This window comes from Hemiscyllium ocellatum, chromosome 36, assembly GCF_020745735.1.
Source record: "Hemiscyllium ocellatum isolate sHemOce1 chromosome 36, sHemOce1.pat.X.cur, whole genome shotgun sequence".
In the NCBI taxonomy this organism is placed as follows: Eukaryota; Metazoa; Chordata; class Chondrichthyes; order Orectolobiformes; family Hemiscylliidae; genus Hemiscyllium; species Hemiscyllium ocellatum.
Window position 1 is genome coordinate 18,137,174 of NC_083436.1, and position 20,714 is coordinate 18,157,887.

A 20,714-nucleotide genomic window follows, 5' to 3' on the forward strand; every position below is an offset into this window, starting at 1 on the left:
CAGGGAGCAAACTCTGTGGTAGTTAGAGTCATACCTGATACATTGGAAGATGCTCATGGAAGTCAGTCATCTCAGCTCCAGGACATCTCTGCAGGAGTTCCTCAGGGTAGTGTCCTAGGCCCTTCAGCTGCTTCATCAATAACCTTCCCTCCAACATAAGGTCAGAAATGGAGATTTTTGCCGATGATTACACAATGTTCAGTACCATTCATAACTCCTCAGATGCTGAAGCAGTCTGTGTCCAAATGCAACAAGTTCTGGACAATATCCAGACTTGGGCTGACAAGTGGCAAGTATCAACTGTGCCTCACAAATGCCAGGCCATGTTCATCACCAACAAGAGAAAATCTAACCACTGCCCATTGACATTCAGTGGAGTTACCATCACTGAATCCCCCACTATCATCATCCTGGGAGTAATCATCGATCAGAAACTCAACTGGACTCACCACATAAATGCAATGGCTACAAGAGCAGGTCAGAGGCTAGGAATACTGTAGCAAGTAACTCACCTCTTGACTCCTGGAAGCCTGTCCACCATCTATAAGATCCAAGTCAGGAGTGTGATGGAATACTCAGCATTTGCCTGCATCAGTGCAGCCCCAACAACACTCTAGAAGCTTGACACCATCCAGGACAAAGCAGCCCACTTGACTGGCACTACTCCCTCTACCACCAATGCTCAGTAGCAGCAGTGTGTACTCTCTACAAGACGAACTGCCGAAATTCACTTAAATACCCTCAGGTAACATCTTCCAAACCCATGATCACTTCCATCACGAAAGACAAGGGCAGCAGATACATGGGAACACCACCAACTGCAAGTTCCCCTCCAAGCCACTCACCATCCTGACTTGGAAATAAATTGACATTCCTTCGCCATTGCTAGGTCAAAATCCTGAAATTTCCTCCCTAATGGCATTGTGGGTCAACCCAGAGCAGGTGGACTACAGCAGTTCAAGAAGGCAGCTCATCAACACCTTCTCGAGGGCAACTAGGGACGGGCAATAAATGCTGGCCAGCCAGTGATATCCATACCCCATAAAATGAATATTTTTAAATTGAAATGAGAAGTGTTTTTCTCGATGTTGAGAGATTTTTCCATTCTCACTGTATTTTCCCAAATTTCTCCACATTGCCCACACTACTTAAAGGCTAGGAATATTCTGCCCTAACTGTTCCTGCAGCACTGCTGGAGAGTTAGGAACATGAGGCTTGGATAATTGATCATTTCAGACAATGAGGTATAACTCTGCAATTTTCACTGGTGTGAGTATCGGTTTTGCAATTGGTATCGGTATCAATGAGCAATGTTCATTAAAGTATAAGATGTCTTAGTAATCCAATGACACATTAGTGTTAAGCTGTAATTATGTATGATGTGAAAATGTGAATCCATAAAGGAATACCCATATGCCTGAATGAGAGCCAGTGACTCGGCTGATTCAGTTAAAACTGTTCATTACATGGGTAAGAAAGATGAAAGGAGAGTTAGCTTCACTATTGATTGTAACATTATACTCTGGTTTTGCTGAAACTGAATAGATCACAAAGGAATGCCACATTAATGTCGAGTTCCTATATATTCAGCATTGCTTGGCCTAACAGGACCACAGTGGGGAATTTCTTAAATAAGAGTTAAATGAGGAAATACCACATGAATAAATGCAACTTGAAAGATGGTGGCAGAAACCAAACGTGCCAATCACTTCTACTATGACTGCATAAATCACTAAGGCTGCAAAGGTGTTCTAAAAGTTAGTACGGAAATTCCAGCTAAACCCTTCCTATTCAAGTACTCATGCAGATGCCTTTTAAATGATGTAACTGTATGAGTCTCCATCACTTCCTCTGGCAGCCCATTCCAATACACGCATCATCCTTAGTGTGAAAAAGTTGCCCCTTCGGTCCCTTTTAAATTTTCCATTAGGTTTTTTAAAAATTCAATTGAAATGATACCAGCTGCCGTGGTGGGATTCAGGCCCATACCTCCCCAGTACATTAGCCTGGGGCTTGGGTTTATTAGTCCTGCTGTGCCAGGGCTTCCGGCTGAAGCTGTAAAAGCTGGAGAGATGCTCTGGGATTTGCACTGCAGCATGAAAGCGTGGTTAACAGCACTGGTGACCTTTTCCAGAATGAACTCCCAATACTTTTTAATACATTTTAATGTGCAAGGTCAAGTCTTTGCAAGCTGTCAACAAATTGAAAATGAAGACATTTTCTCATATGTACCACTTTACTGTCCTTTCATTTAGATTTTTTTTTACATACAGCATGTTTATAGGCAAATCAAGTTACATTGGGGCTTGCTCAAAGCACTGCTTAAGGGCACATCCTCTGGGATTCGATTCATCACTCCTTTACTGTAATTTGTACTTACATGGGTGCCATGGGGAAATGATGAGCCCTGACAGCCAATCGCTTTATCCCTTTCATTTTATGAAACTAAAATGTCTTTTCTATGTTCCTTAATATCAATGTGGAATTATCATTGTGCATATGCCTTTTTAAACACCTCCCTACATTTCTTTAGAATAATCTAAAGGGAGCAAAATATCAATCATGATAAAGTTCTGATTTCTCAACAAGGATTGATATCATAAAGAAAGAGACAGTATTGCTAAAAATGCAGAAGTTTTCTTTGTTGAATGTACATAATACTTCCTGAAATTTTGACTAAATTTCACCAACTGGAAGTAACATTTCTGTAAGTTTATTAAAACAGCATCTGACAACAATTTACAATTGGGTTTCATTCAGTCTTTATACTAAAAACATTTATTGCGAGAGTAATTTCAAGGTATTAACCAAGCATTCTGTGATTGGAGATCTTTCTGCAGCAGTTTATGGATTTGAACAGAGTTAATTAAACAGAGTTGAAATGATAAAGATAGTTTCACAGGTCACTATGACTAACACTATCAAATTGTAATTAAAACCGATCTGATTCACTCATGTTCTTTAGAATGGAGATCTGCCAGCTGTTCATGGTTTGCCCTGGTTGTGACTCCAGATCCATAGTGATACAATTCACCTCCTGCCTTTCTTCTGAAATAACTTAGCACGCCACTCAATTATACTAAACTGCTCCAAAAACAAATTGTAAAGAGAATACAACAGCTTAGCATCAAGCTAGGCATCAGATTTGAAGAAAACAAAACCTTAAATGCCCCAACAAAGTTATCCTCATTAAAATCTGGAGACTTTGTGCCAAAATTGAGCTTGACATTCCTCTATATCCCAAATTGGGCCCAATTCCTAGAATGAAGAAACTCAGGCATCAATGTAAATTCATTGCTGACGCTCCCTGAAGCAGCTTTGCTGATTTATTCTGAAGAGAAGTTCATTCTGCACAAAATGAACAAATAAATCTGAAGCAGTTGAGTTAGGGGATGCTGGGGATATGGGCAGTGGGAGAGATCAGTTTAATGGAGATTCACAATTGTGTGGAGCCCAGAGGTGCAGTCCTCCTCATTCTAACTGCACAAGACATTACAAAGGGTTGTGTCTCCTAACACAACCTCAAAATAAATCTTCCTTGTTTTTGAGGCATTTGTGAGTAGCCTCTAGAGGTCACTTTAAGGCTGTTCAAGACCCAAAAGTTCCATTTGTAACTTGCACATCACCAGAATTGTCCCTTAGAGGCCATGGCCAATTCAGCAGTGATCCATATTTCCATGCAGGAAAGGGAAGTTCTAAGTTTTGGTATTACATCTGTTTTAGGCCCTTATGTGACACAACTGAGTTAAATTTCAACCTCAATGACTTTGTTTATTTCAAAACAATTTCGATAAAATGCTGCAAGATATATGAAGGACTGATTCACTACTGCTGATTATTATATTGTGAATAGTAGCATCTCCCTGATGAATACAGGGAGATCATGTGTTGTACTAGACCAAGGAGAGGCTATGACTGATGCTTGGTCTTTGCTGACTTTAACTAATCTGTTCAGGGTGTGGCAAAAAACAACCAAGGTTTCTATTCCTGTTTTGCGTACAATAGTTCATCCCCTATTTCCTCTTCACTTTTTAATGAATCCTCATGTAGATATTGGGCAAAAAAACATCTGATTTGGCGTTGAGTCTCTTTACAAGTTCCACAATCTCCCAGCACACCCCATGTAACTTCATACAATTTACAGGACTTCACTGAGGAAATGGGGAAAAGGTATTGTTGGTGGAAGTGTTCCTAGCAACAGTCAATACTCTTCAGGAAAAGGATTAAAAAGAGGGCATTGGAGGAAGAGTTGAAGGATACAACAAACATCTTGGTTTCTAGGATCGAAGGATTGAATATAAGACTGGCTCCCAGCTCCGATTAATCAGTCATTGATTTGGGATTGAGTGACAGAACAGAAGGGTTACTGCTTGTGGTCTTTGCCCAATGATACTGGGAGAGAGAGAGGGAGCCACTGCTCCTAGTTCCTACACTTCAACCCCATATAGATAGGTGGAAGTAGAGGAAGTGAAGAAGGGTGGAAAAATACCCCTGATCCAACATTACTTGAAAGCAATAATCTCCCATCATGCTATCAAGAGATTGGTGAAACTCATAGGTAAGTAAAGCTAAATGAATTAGATTGGATGTGGCATTCCTGGCTTGCTTCTGTGATTTCTATGTAAAAATTATGTCAGCGTACATTTTCATCCGCCATTGCTGTTTGTCCAATAGTTCTCCCACAAATGTCCATGGCAATATATCGGGGCAAAAACAGAAAGTCAGAACTCCCATCAATTACAACTGCAGTTGCAATATGCAAACGATAAACTATTGCAGACCAATTCAGTCAAATGGCCGTGTTGATAACAGATTGCCAATGTCTCACTTAGCTGGATCTGACAACAAATGACTGCAAACTCAGTCACAACCTCCTATCATATGATCTTTATTAGTGTAGTAAGATGAGGTCAACAGTCCTCAGACTAAACAGTAACAGTCTTTATTAAAGATATTTGTTAACAAAGTGTAGCAAGATAGGGCATTGTCTGAAACCCTTAGACTCCAGTTCCATATGATCTGAGGTCACATTGCTTCCTTTTGCACATGCTCAGCAGCTTTGCTTGAAAGAGACTGTATAATTAACCCTTTACACCACAAGTAGTGAATCTTGCCGTTGATAAATTGTAACATAAATAATTTGTTTATTGTTCACTGAGTAAGACGGAACAATTAAGATTTGTGTTTAATCAGTCAATTCTCAGTTGTTACTTCCTAATCCAAAAGCTTTCTAAAAGCTTACCAAAAATTCAAGGCTTAGCTCTTATTGATTTTTAGAGGGTGACATGTTCTCCAATGCACTTTATTGGTATTCAGAGTATGTTGAGGCACCATAATGAGGTAATGTGAATGATTCAATGTACAATCTTCCTGCTTCATTGCATTTGTAAAATTCTTCTCTCAGTCATTTATTTCTCTGTGCATCCCTACAGTGTCATCAGTTTATTTTTAACTCCATGACATCAGCATTGTTCAATCAAAAGGCACTCAGCTGGATTCCATTGTGAATTATTGCAGCTCATTCAACTGGCTGTGACTGCTGTTGAAAATGTTTTAATATTACGGAATGTTTGAAAATGAATTTAATATTAAACTTTACTTAGAAACATCTATATAACTGAAAATATAAGGTAGAATTTTATTGGTCCCCAAATGGCAGGATACGGACACAAATGGAGGTTGCTGGTAAAATTACAGGTAGCTAGCCTGGGACAGCTCCTCACACAATCCTACCCTCAGACATTTCCCAGCGGTGGCCCACAAGTGTAATCACCAGCCTGAGGACTTTTTTAATCTAATGGGACTGCCAGTATTTCCCAGTGTGGAACCATCTTCAGGCCATTGGCAGTCCACCAGTTTCTTGGAGGTATGTTCCTGAGACTGTCCAGGGTCATCACAGGTTGGGATCACCATGTGTCCCACAGGACTATGAACAAGAAAGTAGGCAGTCCTTATAGACCCCTCCCTCCCAACTTGGTCACACCCTAAAGTGGTTTGTCTTGTGATCAGCAGGGTTTTCACTGGCCATCCGAATTTGAATTTGTTCTTACCTGCTACAACGACACCTCCATCGTGATGGCAGTATAGTGGCTAAGTGTTAGCACTGCTGCCTCACAGCATCCGGGTCCAGATTCAATCCTACCCTTGAGTTGGAGAGACAGATAGAAGTGATGAGGAATTTGCAACAGCATCAGGATGTGATGGATGGCAGTGGGAAGGTCTCCGATACAGTCACATAGATGGGTTAACTCCAGGAAGGGTAAGAGAGGTAGGCAGCTAGTGCAGGAGTCTTTTGTGGATATACCCATTTCAGACAGGTATGCTGTTTGGGAAAATGTAGAGGGTGATGAATTCTCAGGGGAATGTAGCACGAACAGCCAAGACTGACTGGCTCCAATGCAATGAGGGGTACATCGCCTTCCAAGGGATCAATTGTGTTAGGGATTCTGTAGTCAGAGGTACAGACAGATGTTTCTGTGGCCAGCAGAGCAAAAGCAGAATGGTGTGTTGTTTGCCTGATGCCAGGATCAAGGTTGTCTCAGAGAGGGTGCAGAATGTTCTCACAGGGGAGAGGGGCCAGCAGGAGGTCATTGTCCACATTGGAACCAACAATATAGGAAGGGAAAAGGTTGAGATTCTGAAGGAAGATTACAGAGAGTTAGGCAGAAATTTAAAAAGGACGTCCTCAAGGGTAGTAATATCTGGATTACTCCCAGTGCTACGAGCTAATGAGGGCAGGAATAGGAGGATAGAGCAGATGAATGCGTGGCTGAGGAGCTGGTATATGGGAGAAGGATTCACATTTTTGGATCAATGGAATCTCTTTTGGGGTAGAAGTGACCTGTACAAGAAGGACGGATTGCACCTAAATTGGAAGGGGACTAATATACTGGCAGGGAACTGCTTGGGAGAATTTAAACTAGTAAGGTGGGGTGAGTCCCAGGGAGACGGTGAGGAAAGAGATCAATCTGAGACTGGTACAGTTGAGAACAGAAGTGAGTCAAACAGTCAGGGCAGGCAGGGACAAGGTAGGACTAATAAATTAAACTGCATTTATTTCAATGCAAGGGGCCTAACAGGAAGGCAGATGAACTCAGGGCATGGTTAGGAACATGGGACAGGGATATCATAGCAATTACGGAAACATGGCTCAGGGATGGGCAGCTGCAAATGTGTTGCTGGTTAAAGCACAGCAGGTCAGGCATCATCAAGGAACAGGAAATTCAACGTTTCGGGCATAAGCCCTTCATCAAGAATGAGGAAAGTGTGTCCAGCAGGCTAAGATAAAAGGTAGGGAGGAGGGACTTGGGGGAGGGGTGATGGAGATGTGATAGATGGAAGGAGGTCAAGGTGAGGGTGATAGGTCAAAGTGGGGTGGGGGCGGAGAGGTCAGGAAGAAGATTGCAGGTTAGGAGGGCGGTGCTGAGTTCGAGGGAATCGACTGAGACAAGGTGGGGGGAGGGGAAATGAGGAAACTGGAGAAATCTGAGTTCATCCCTGGTGGTTGGAGGGCTCCCAGGCGGAAGATGAGGCGCTCTTCCTCCAACCGTCGTGTTGTTATGTTCTGGTGATGGAGGAGTCCAAGGACCTGCATGTCCTTGGTGGAGTGGGAGGGGGAGTTAAAGTGTTGAGCCATGGGGTGGTTGGTCCGGGCGTCCCAGAGGTGTTCCCTAAAGCGTTCCGCAAGTAAGTGGCCCGTCTCCCCAATATAGAGGAGGTCACATCGGGTGCAGCGGATGCAATAGATGATGTGTGTGAAGGTGCAGGTGAATTTGTGGCGGATATGGAAGGATCCTTTGGGGCCTTGGAGAGAGGTAAGGGAGAAGGTGTGGGCGCAAGTTTTGCATTTCCTGCGGTTGCAGGGGAAGGTGCCGGGAGTGGAGGTTGGGTTGGTGGGGGGGTGTGGACCTGACGAGGGAGTCACGGAGAGAGTGGTCTTTTTGGAACGCTGATAGGGGAGGGGAGGGAAATATATCCCTGGTGGTGGGGTCCGTTTGGAGGTGGCGGAAATGACGGCTGATGATACGCTGTATACGGAGGTTGGTGGGGTGGTAGGTGAGAACCAGTGGGGTTCTGTCCTGGTGGCGGTTGGAGGGGCAGGGCTCAAGGGCGGAGGAGCGGGAAGTCGAGGAGATGCGGTGGAGGGCATCGTCAATCACGTCTGGGGGGAATCTGCGGTCTTTGAAGAAGGAGGCCATCTGGGCTGTACGATATTGGAACTGGTCCTCCTGGGAGCAGATGCCCTGGAGACGAAGGAATTGGGAATATGGGATGGCGTTTTTACAGGGGGTAGGGTGGGAGGAGGTGTAGTCTAGGTAGCTGTGGGAGTCAGTCGGTTTATAGTAGATGTCTGTGTTGATTCGGTCGCCCGAGATAGAAATGGAAAGGTCTAGGAAGGGGAGGGAGGAGTCTGAGATGGTCCATGTGAATTTGAGGTCAGGGTGGAAGGTGTTGGTAAAGTGGATGAACTGTTCAACCTCCTCGTGGGAGCACGAGGCAGCGCCAATGCAGTCATCGATGTAGCGGAGGAAAAGGTGGGGGTGGTGCCAGTGTAGTTGCGGAAGATGGACTGTTCCACATATCCTACGAAGAGACAGGCATAGCTGGGGCCCATGCGGGTGCCCATGGCTACTCCTTTAATTTGGAGGAAGTGGGCGGATTGGAAAAAAAAGTTGTTCAGGGTGAGGACCAGTTCAGTCAGTCGAAAGAGGGTGTCGGTGGAAGGGTACTGGTTGGTATGGCGGGAAAGGAAGAAGCGGAGGGCTTTGAGTCTTCATGATGGGGGATGGAGGTGTACAGGGACTGGATGTCCATTGTGAAGATAAGGCATTGGGGACCGGGGAAGCGAAAATCATGGAGGAGGTGGAGGGCGTGGGTGGTGTCCCGAACGTAGGTGAGGAGTTCTTGGACTAAGGGGGACAGAACCGTGTTGAGGTACGCGGAGATGAGTTCGGTGGGGCAGGAGCAGGCTGAGACAATGGGTCGGCCGGGGCAGTCAGGTTTGTGGATTTTGGGCAGGAGGTAGAAACGGGTGGTGTGGGGGTGTGGGACTATAAGGTTGGAGGCGGTGGATGGGAGACCCCCTGAGGTGATGAGGTTATGGATGGACGGTTCTGTCCCCATATCAGGAGGGCAAAAAGGGGACATGAGCTAACATTGGCAAATAGAATTAAGGAGAATCCATAGGGTTTTTACAAATACATCAAGAACAAAAGGGTAACTAGGAGAGAATAGGGCCCCTCAAAGATCAGCAAGGCGGCCTTTGTGTGGAACCACAGAAAATGGGGGAGATACTAAATAAATATTTTGCAACAGTATTTACTGGAAAAGGATATGGAAGATATAGACTGTTGGGAAATAGATGGTGACATCTTGCAAAATGTCCAGATTACAGAGGAGGAAGTGCTGGATGTTTTGAAATGGTTAAAGGTGGATAAATCCCCAGGACCTGATCAGGTGTACCCGAGAACTCTGTGGGAAGCTAGAGAAGTGATTGCTGGGCCTCTTGCTGAGATATTTGTATCATCGATAGTCACAGGTGAGGTGCAGGAAGACTGGAGGTTGGCAAATGTGGTGCCACTGTTTAAGAAGAACGGTAAGGACAAGCCAGGGAACTATAGACCGGTGAGTCTGACCTTAGTGGTGGGCAAGTTGTTGGAGGGAATCCTGAGGGACAGGATGTACATGTATTTGGAAAGGCAAGGACTGATTCGGGATAGTCAACATGGCTTTGTGCGTGGGAAATCATGTCTCACAAACTTGATTGAATTTTTTGAAGAAGTAACAAAGAAGATTGATGAGGGCAAAGTGGTTGATGAGTGGCAGAGGGCAGAGTGGCTAATCAGTCTCCCATGGGGAACCTTGTTGAACACCTTGCTGAGTCCATATAGATCACATCTAGATTAGATTACTTAATCTAATCTAGATGTGATCTATATGGACTCAGTAAGGTGTTCAACAAGGTTCCCCATGGGAGACTGATTAGCAAGGTTAGACCTCATGGAATAAAGGGAGAACTAGCCATTTGGATACAGAACTGGCTCAAAGGTAGAAGACAGAGAGTGGTGGTGGAGGGTTGTTTTTCAGACTGGAGGCCTGTGACCAGTGGAGTACCACAAGGATTGGTGCTGGGTCCTCTACTTTTTGTCATTTACATAAATGATTTGGATGCGATATTAAGAGGCACAGTTAGTAAGTTTGCAGATGACACCAAAATTGGGGGTGTAGTGGACAGCGAAGAGGATTACCTCCGATTACAACAGGATCTGGACCAGATGGGCCAATGGGCTGAGAAGTGGCAGATGGAGTTTAATTCAGATAAATGCGAGGTGCTGCATTTTGGGAAAGCAAACCTTAGCAGGACTTATACACTTAATGGTAAGGTCCTGGGGAGTGTTGCTGAGCAAAGAAACTTTGGAGTGCAGGTTCATAGCTCCTTGAAAGTGGAATTGCAGGTAGATAGGATAGTGAAGAAGGTGTTTGGTATATTTTCCTTTATTGGTCAGAGTATTGAGAACAGGAGTTGGGAGGTCATGTTGTGGCTGTACAGGACATTGGTTAGGCCACTGTTGGAATATTGCATGCAATTCTGGTCACCTTCCTATCGGAAAGATGTTGTGAAACTTGAAAGGGTTCAGAAAAGATTTACAAGGATGTTGCCAGGGTTGGAGGATCTAAGCTACAGGGAGAGGCTGAACAGGCTGGGGCTGTTTTCCCTGGAGCGTCGGAGACTGAGGGGTGACCTTATAGAGGTTTACAAAATTATGAGGGGCATGGATAGGATAAGTAGACAAAGTCTTTTCTCTGGGATTGGGGAGTCCAGAACTAGAGAGCATAGGTATAGGGTGAGAGGGGTAAGATAAAAAAGAGACCTAAGGGGCAACATTTTCACACAGAGGGTGGTATATGTATGGAATGGGCTGCCAGAGGATATATTGGAGGCTGGTACAATTGCAACATTTAAGGGGCATTTGGATGGGTATATGAATAGGAAGGGTTTGGAGGGACATGGGCCGGGTGCTGGCATGTAGGACTAGATTGGGTTGGGATATCTGGTCGGTGTGGACAAGTTGGACCAAAAGTTCTGTTTCCATGCTGTACATCTCTGTGACCCTATGATTGTGTAGAGTTTTTCCATTCTTTCTGTATCCGTGTGGGTTTGCTCCTGTAGTCCAAAAATATATAGGTTAGGTGGATTGGCCACGCCAAATTGGCCATACTGCCCAGGGATGTGTAGGTTAAGTAGATTAGCCATGGTGTATGCAGAATTACAGGGATAAGGTATGGGCATGGGATGCTCTTCAGATGGTCAGTGTGGACTCAATGGACCAAATCGCCTGCTTTCACACTGCAGGGATTCTATGATGGTTCCAACATCTTCCCATGGCTTCAGGGTTCTCAGCCCTCTGATTCAGCCTGCACCATCAGAATAGTGGGCACACATGATCCAATGAGGAGGCTGTCTGTGGTAAAGTTATTGAGCTGGTCTCACTGCCAGTAAGGGCAATCTCACAACCTCAGTTCATTCTGATATCAGGGTCCAAAGCCTTCCCGTCTCTGGAATCTGCTACATGTCACAATTAAAAGTGGTCATACATTGATATACCAAAACAATCTTAGCAATACCTTTTCAAATTGCTGCTTAGTCATTAAAATCATTGCAGATTGGTTACCACTGCTTGCTTTCCACATCTCAATGAATTTCCAGTTTCTATAATAGGTTGTTGATCAAATGATTATCTAGTAAATTAAGTATTTAATTTAAAAAAGCCTAATGCACATTTCAATTTATTAAATAGTTAGGAAAAAACACATCAACAATCATAAACCACACAAAGTGCCTGACCATTCTCTTTTCATCATTATCAGGTAGGAGCCATCTTAAAACTTATTAAATTGCTCAATTTTCTGCAAATGTGTTGAGCAGTCATCATGATTATGCACTAAGGCAGGAAGAAGAGATATGACAAGTTATTGGCCAATTTACTTTATTCTCCTGTTAGCTTTGCAAAACTTATATCCCACCCTTCATTGCCTTGTGAATTTCATTAAGTTGTTCTATTTTCATGTTAGTTGTCCGTTTGACTGTTGTAATTAACAAAGTGAATATCCTTTTAACAATGTGCTTGGTTTCAGTGACTATCAATGAACCTCTCTGACACAGAAAGTGAACAGCTAAAGGTACGGAATCAGCTTCCTTCATATTGTGAGTGTTGTTGGAGTAAAACAGTGAGTGGGAGAGAGACAATAACGGGTTCAAAGTGGAACGATCACAGAGGTATTAGGCAGGATAGCGAGTGGAGTACCAAAGGAAGGAAATGGACCAGTTAGGTGAGAATAAGGACTGGGGTTTCCAGGCTGATCAGTTGAGCTGAGCACTGATGGAGCCAAGTGGGGCTGCAAGTGAAGTATGGGTGGCATTCTTTGTATAGTACAAATGCATTTGCAGATGGAATAGTCTCCCGCCGTTCATCAAAATCATGGCTAATTCAATTGTAACTTCAAATCCGCATTCCTGCCTACCCTGATAACCTTTCACCTCCGTGTATATCAAGAATATATTTCCCTCTGTCTTAACATACTCAAGGTCACCACACCACTTTTCAGGAAGAAATCCAAAACATATGACCCTCTGAGAGAACAAAATGCACCACATCTCTGTTTTGAATGGATGACGCGTATTTTAAAATAGTGACCTCTAGTTCTCGATTTTCCCTATCCATTCTGTCAAGGTTCCATTGGATCTTATTTGTTTCTTCCTGCTCTTTAAAACTTTAGTGGATACAGGCCTATTCTATTTGACCTTTCCTTGTAGCACAATCCATCCATTCCGGGTATTCATCCAATAAACCTTCTCTGACTGCATACTGTATCTTTCATTGAACTGTGCATAGCCTCATTGGTCTCATCCAAATCATTTATAAATTGTAAAATTGAGATCTCAGCATCCTTTACTGTGACATATCTCTTATTACAACTTTCCAACCTGAAAAAGACCCATTTGGATTACTCTCTGCTTCCTATTAGCCAAACAATCTGTGACAATATACTATTAGCACCACTAACCCATGAGCTTTTATTTTCCACAATAACCCTGGATGTGGCAACTACTCAAATACCTTCTGGAAATTTAAGTCCTCTACACCAAACAATTGTTCCATATTCACAGCGTCTCATCTTCTTCAAAGAACTCCAATAGTTTGGTCAAACATTGAGTCAAAGAGTCACAGCATGGAAACAGACCCTTCGGTCCAACCAGTCCATGCCAAACATAATCCCAAACTAAACTAGACCCATCTGGCCATGTCCCTCAAAACCTTTCCTATTTGTGTACTTATCCAAATGTTTTTAAACATTGTAATTGTGCTCTCATCCACACTTCCTCAGGAAGTTCATTCCACGTTGAACTACCCTCTGCGTAAAAAAATTGCCACTCATTTCTTTATAAAAATCTCTCTCCTCACACCTTAAAAATGTACCCCCTAGTTGTGAAATTAACCATCCTAGGGAAAAGACTCTGTTTGATGCCAAACTAGTGGGATCACCCCTGAATCAAGGGAGCTTTGGAAAATTAAAATCAATGCATCAACTATCTCACTTCTTTTAGGACCCTAGGATGGAGTATATTAGGATTCTTTTCCATCTGCAGCTCCAGCAATTTAATCAGTGCCACTAATTTATTCAGGACCATTTCTCTGATCATTGTGGTTTTCACGATTTCTTCCCTTCTTTCCATTTCCAGATTTATTGCTGCTTCTGAGCGATTATGAGGGATAATACAAAATTACTGTTTCATTCGCCATTTCCTTATGTTCTATTATAAATTCCCCAGTCTCATTTTGATATTCTACCTAGGGACACCTTTGCTATGAGATCATTAATTAATCCTATTTCATTGCACAATACTGGGTTGAGTTAAGCATGCTCTCTGGTTGGCTCTAGAACATGCAGTTCTAAGAAAATGTCCAGAAAACATTCCATGAAACTCTCATCTGGACTACTTTTCTCCACTTAACTTTTTCAGTCTATGCGCAGATCAAAATCTCACATGATAATTGCCCTGTTATCCACACAAGCTCTCATGTTTCTTTCTTTATGCACAGCCCTACCCTGTGGTCACTATTTGTACACCACTCCACAAGGGATATCTTGCATTTATCTTTTTTCATTTCTAGCCAAACTGTTTCCACACCTTGACTCCCTAAACATAGATTATCAGTCTCAATTATCATTAACAAACAGAGCCACCAATTCCTGGTTCCCCATAATTCCTAGATGTTCTGTACCCTTGAAGATTCCAGTCTTCAGTTATGTCCTTGCAATGGCCACCAGTTTGTATCTATTCATTTCTATTCGCATTCTGAGCTCATCTGTTTTATTTTGAATGCTACATGCACTCAGATAATCTTTAGTTTTATTCTTTTACTGTATTTGTAAATTCTAGACAAAGTTGTTGGTTGACTCTTACTGTGATCCTCTCCGTCCCTTTTTGTCACAGTTTGCTTATCATTTGTCATGTTAAAATCTTTTAGATTAGATTAGATTACTTACTGTGTGGAAACAGGCCCTTCGGCCCAACAAGTCCACACCGACCCGCCGATGCGCAACCCACCCATACCCCTACATTTACCCCTTACCTAACACTACGGGCAATTTAGCATGGCCAATTCACCTGACCCGCACATCTTTGGACTGTGGGAGGAAACTGGAGCACCCGGAGGAAACCCACGCAGACACAGGGAGAATGTGCAAACTCCACACAGTCAGTTGCCTGAGTCGGGAATTGTACCCGGGTCTCTGGCACTGTGAGGCAGCAGTGCTAACCACTGTGCCACCGTGACCTCGATTTATAGGAGTGCTGTTGATTTTGGTTATCAATGTGCCAAACTTATTGCATTTTGACCAAAAAGCAGACATAACAACAAGGTTAATGCAACAACCCAATTGGGCAAGGGAAAGGGCAAAACTAAAGGCCAAAGAAACATTGAGATTAGACAAGAGACACTTGCAGGATGGTTTAAAACTTTCTTAACTATCAGCTTTATGTATAAACTAGCATAATGTTCACCTTGACATAACTCTTAGTTCAACATGAACATCATCTCAGGAGATCTGTTGCTCTTATATACAAAGAAAGGCAGTCGAACCCCCATAATGACAATACACAGAAAAGACCAGTTTGTCTTTACTTTGAAGTCAAGATGTTGATCACGATGGATGAAAGGAAATCTAGTTGTTAAACCACATGAGTAGAAATTAACACATTTTATAAATGCTGAGATGCTGAAATACTGCTTGTGGTATTTGTGAGCCACAATGAGAAATTCTTGGTGAATTTCCAACAATTTGAAATTGCATTCAATGATAAGGGTGCTAATTTCTCGTTTTCAATGTGTTGATTGCTGTGTGGTATATTCCATGTGCATGGATAAAAAAAAAGCTGTATTTCAAAATGTAGGTAAAAATATTAGCTCCAAATTAGCAGTAAGGTAGTAGGCATCATTATTGCATGTAATTGACAGCCACTTTTCACATTCACTTATATGAAGGTAAATGTGACATTTATTGATACACTTTTTCCTTAAAGAGTGCATATAGTATTTTTTGAACACGGATCAAAATAGATATTACAGAGTGACAGATTTGTCATGTCCTTAAAATACTTATCAATTATTCTCATTCTTAGGGTTAATGAAAATGTTAGCCTTGTTCAATCATGAGTAACTGAGCTATTTATAGTTTTCTAAATCATCATTGCTGCTGAACAGTCACATCAGCCCTGAAAAAGATTAAAATGTGGAATGAGAATTCCCAAAGAACATTTGTAAATTAGATTTATTAAAAACATTTTTTAAATTTAGAGTTGCATTCTTTCACCGAACCTCATGACAATGTTTCCACTCATCAGTTCATTTTCTGTGCAACTGTTGAAACTTAATTTATGTTCAAATTTTATTGTCTCCTACTTTGCTGTCTGAGAGAATTCTTCAATCTGACTTGCTGATCAGCCCACATCAAACTATACAGTCTTAGAGTCATCCAGCACAGAGTGGATCCATTGGTTCAACACGTCCATGCCAACCAGGAGTCCCAAACCTAACCAGTTCCATTTGCCTGAGTTTGGCCCATATCTCTCTAAATCTTTCCTGTTCATGTATCTTTACAAATGTCTTTTAAATGTTGTAACTGTACCTGCATCTATCACTGGCGGTTCATTCCACACACGAACCACCTTCTGTGTGAAAAGGTTGGCCCTCAGATCCCTGTTCAATCTTTCTCCTCTCACTTAAAACTATAACCTCTAGTTTTGAACTCTATTACCCTGGGAAAAGACACTTGCCCTTCACCTTAACTATGTCCCTCATGATTTTATAAACTTCTACCTGGTGACTCCTCAACCTCCTACGTTTCAGGGATAAAAGTTCCAGTCTATCCAGCCTCTCCTTACAATTCAAACCTCCAGTCCTTGTCAATCCTTTCTGTGCACTTTCCAATTTGATAATACCCTATTTTACAAGGTGACCTATTTAACTCTTCAAAATTAATGTGATCCCATATTCCAGCAGATAAAAATAGCAATAAACAAGCTATAGCAAATAGCAATAGGAACATTCAGTATAAGAAATAGTATACAAGATTTTTAAAAATGTTTCAATTTTATGAATTCATAAAGATTGTAGTCAAACTCTACACAAGACTCAGTAAAGCCCCTTTGCCCACACACACACACACACACACACACACACACACACACACACACACACACACACACACACACACACACACAACGTACCAGCCCTCTTCCAAATCATCATCCCTGTTACATACTCAGTCACTCTGCAGCCCCTCTCCTCACACGCAAACAGTCACCAGCCCCTTTGTACAAAACCTCGTTCTGCAAACTTACACAGCATTATCTCTCTTTCTCACACATGCTCCGCAGCTTCCTTACCCAATACTCCCTGCCTTGCTCTGCGCCCTAGACCCTAGCCCACTCCACCACACCTCCACCATCCCAAACCCAACATCTAGTTTGGCAATCTCACACTCCCTCAACCCCTGGTCTCATTCCACTGAGCCCTATATAGCAATTATGCCACCCCTCATTTGGCCCCTGGTCTCACTATCCCACTATGTTGGACCAGCATTTTCACTGTTGAGGCCCTCCAAACCCATCCTTGCAGTGTCCTTCCCCCAGCCTTGCTGCCCCATCTGCCAAGCAGCTCTACCTGCTGAGCCTTGGCCCCACCAGTTTCACATTAACATCCTCCTCCAACAACACTCCCAATTCTATGAACACAAAAGTCTTTGTGCCTGTATGCACCCTAGCCTGCCTTAGTGCTCCCATATAGCACTACCTCAGTGGCTGCAGCATGGTTGGTGGAAGCCTCTTGCTTTTTATTAGATGAGGCCGTGGATGGCCTTGAGAGATGTCCTCCAGGAGCTCTAGGTAGTTACACTCTGGGTTAGGTGTCTGAGATGGAACATCTAGGGCAGTGGCAAATTTGTAATGGCTGGGGAAGGAAAGACAACATGAGAGAATGGAGCAGGTTCCATTGAGCTTCTGCCACTGCCTCTGGCTTGCACATCAGTAATGTGGCAGAGAATAATATTGCTGCTGAACTTCAGTGAGATCCTGCATGCCCTTCGTGCTGCACAAATCAAAAGCTACAAGATGGGGTGATGTCATGGATCACCTGATCTCTGACTGATGCTTTCACTGCCACACCAGTACCTGAAGAAGCACCAGACACAGTCTCAGTGATGGCTCTGTAAGTGCTGCTGTAGAGTTGGCCATCACTTTTATGCAGAAAAGGATGAATTTCAAACTCCATGCAACACCCTGTGCCCTATTGGAACTGGGCCTTTCAAATGGTCTTCAACTGTGATTGAAGCTGCCTTTCAGGATCATGAATGCACAAGGCATCTCCATGTGCACTGCCATCAATGCTCTCTTTTGGGCGACTCTACTAACTTGCAATTGCTGCCACAGAGCCCATCTGCCATCTCATCCTCTGGGGAGCTGGACAGGAAGTATTCTTTCCCTTTGACCTTGCTGTAGCCCAAGCACCATGTGCAGTTCCTGACGCTGAGCTGCATGCTGTGCCAGCAGCTGAGCTGTTAGCTGCAAATGTCAGATCATGTGGCGTTGCACCATTGATCATGACTGGCATAAGGTTCCTCTCCCTCTTCCTCCTGAGGGCTCTGCAGCAGAAAGCAAACAGGAGTGTGGAGGGATGAGGGAAGTGGGTGGATGGTAAAGCAAGAGATCCACAGTCACACAAACTAAGCTGGTACATAATTCCAGATATCAGGTTGAGAGTGAGAAAGGAGTTGAGTAAGGGCATAAAACAGGGGCAGGTAACTGTCACAAATACTCTCAGTGATCCTGGATGCTGTGGATTCTGTAGCAGTGAGCTCAATGAGACAGAGCAGCTCCTGTGCCCAGCTTAGTAGATGGCATTGTGCCTACCCCTACAGATTCTCTGCTCCTTCCTGTCAGGGCCACCTTGACTTTCAAGAGTAAGAACAGAATGTTAGCTAGGAGAAAGTGAGGATTGCAGATACTGGAGATCAGAGTCAAGAGTGTGGTGCTGGAAAAGCACAGCAGCTCAGGTAGCATCCGAGGAACAGGAGAATCAATGTTCCAGGCTTAAGTTTCCTGATGAAAGGCTTATGCCTGAAATGTCGATTCTCCTGCTCCTCAGATGCTGCCTGACCTGCTGTGCTTTTCCAGCACCACACTCTTGACTCTGATCTCCAGCATCTGCAGTTGTCACTTTCTCCTCCCTGAGAACAGAATGTTACATTGTGTTTGGGGGATGTGCCTGCCCTCACTAACCAGTTGGTCTGTGCGGATTGTGAGAAGTGAGCAAAGTGAACGAATGTGAATATTAGGCATGAGTTGCTGCATAGTTAATTCAGTAGCTGGAGTTTGGTGCATTGAGCAGTGTGAGATGTTAGTAGTTTTATGAGTATGAGAAGGAATGTGATGATGCACTTATGACTTTCACCACATAAGTAAGGTCATCAAACTTCTTCCTCTGTTGCTGTGAGGTTCTTGGGTCCTGACTGTACGCATTGACCTCCCTGGTCATCCCTTCTCTTTGGATCCTTCTGCTTGATACTAATGTGTCTCTCAGGAAAACTGGGACCTCTCTCTCTCCTCTCATGTTCCATTTCCCTTGTGCAGCAACAGCAAGCAGTAGTAGTCTCCTAGAAGGATGCAGAGAAATATCCTTTTGGAGACTAGCTGGAACATGTGATAAGTTCAAACATCCTTAGGTCACCCGTTGACTGTGCAGCTGGTTAGTAGAAGAGGTCACACCAAGATGCACATTGAAATCATTTTAATGAGGAGGCTGCACAGAATTTGCGTACTGCCTGCCCAATTGGACTGGATATTGGTAGGTTGTGACTCATGATGCTCTCGTCCAAACTCAGAAGCAGCCTAATTTTTAACCCATTATGTTGCATTTCCTAACAGGCACCACAGGATTGTGTAAAAATATCATGACCAGGCCCGGGATGCTTTTAGAAGATGAGTATGGACCACCAGGCTATTGAAAACTGATGAACATTTACTAACTATTTACACTAGCTACAGAGACATAGAAATATAGAAAATAGATACAGGAGGAGGCCATTCAGCCCTTCAAACCTGCACCAGAATTCAATATGTTCATGGCTCACTATGCAATCTCAGTATCCCGCTTTCTCTCCATACCCCAATTCCTTTAGCAACAAGAGCCACGTCAGTTCCCTCTTGAATATATCTAATAAACTGACCCCAACAACTTCTCGTGGGAGAGAATTCCACAGGTTCAAAACTCTGAAGAAATTCTTCCTCATCTCAGTCCTGAATGGCTCACCCCTTATTCTTAGATTGTGACTCCTAGTTCTGGACTTCCCAACATCAGGAACATTATTCCCTCATCTGGCCTGTCCGATACCTCCAGGATTCTATATGTTTCTACGAGATCCCCTCTCATTCTTTTAAATTCCAGTGAGTACAATGGTTCAGTAGAGCTTCATTAGAACTTTCTTCACTCAAATCCATGTGACCTGACATCACACTCAGGAGAGACTATGTTGTCCTTGCTGCTACGTTGATCCTCCTCCATCTGTTAAATCAGCCAGCCTGTTTGCTGGGCCATTCTATCAGTTGATTGCTTAGTCCTCTTTGTTTGATCACTTGCTGGCTAGTCCATCCACTTGCTCATCTCCCCCACTAGCCTTGCAGTTCTTACGGCAACATGGTGACCTCAGTGTTCTCCAGTGAAGCACTGTCCTTAATTGATTTAAAATACAACAGAAAATACTGGAAATGTTCAGCAGATCAGCAGCATTTGTGGAGAGAGAAACACAGCTAATATTTTAGGCCATTGGCCATTTTATTAGCCTTTAACTGATTTTGTTGACTGAATCCCAGGTCTTTATTCAATTGAGATTGCCGATATATAAAGGAATTTCTGATTATTGCATGCTATTTAGTTAACTTTGTCAACTTTCTTCCCAGTTGGTTTAATTAATTTGCCGCATCATTACCACATTCTTGAATAAATTTGTTTGGTGGAGCCAGTCAAGTCAATAGAAATAAAAATTGGTTTACTGACAGACTCACTATTGCCTAATTAACTCGATCATATAGAGTCACGTTTTAACCTCACCTGTACAATTAGTTCCAGTTAAATATTCAAATCTCTGAAATCACA

The 20,714-nt window shown here is 43.2% G+C and overlaps 1 protein-coding gene across 3 annotated transcripts in view; it reads left to right on the top strand.

Annotated features, from left to right (window-relative positions):
* Positions 1–4,141: 4,141 nt before the first annotated feature.
* Positions 4,142–20,714, top strand: part of ucp1 (uncoupling protein 1) — an 86,260-nt gene continuing 69,687 nt past the window's right edge. Inside the window, exons 1-2 of one of the 3 annotated variants that reach the window (XM_060851300.1) lie at positions 4,142–4,558; positions 12,136–12,180. The gene's annotated coding sequence lies outside the window, so the exon portion shown is untranslated. Of the gene's footprint in view, positions 4,559–12,135; positions 12,206–20,714 lie in introns of all 3 variants that reach the window. The other 2 variants (XM_060851297.1, XM_060851298.1) reach the window with 2 other exon arrangements.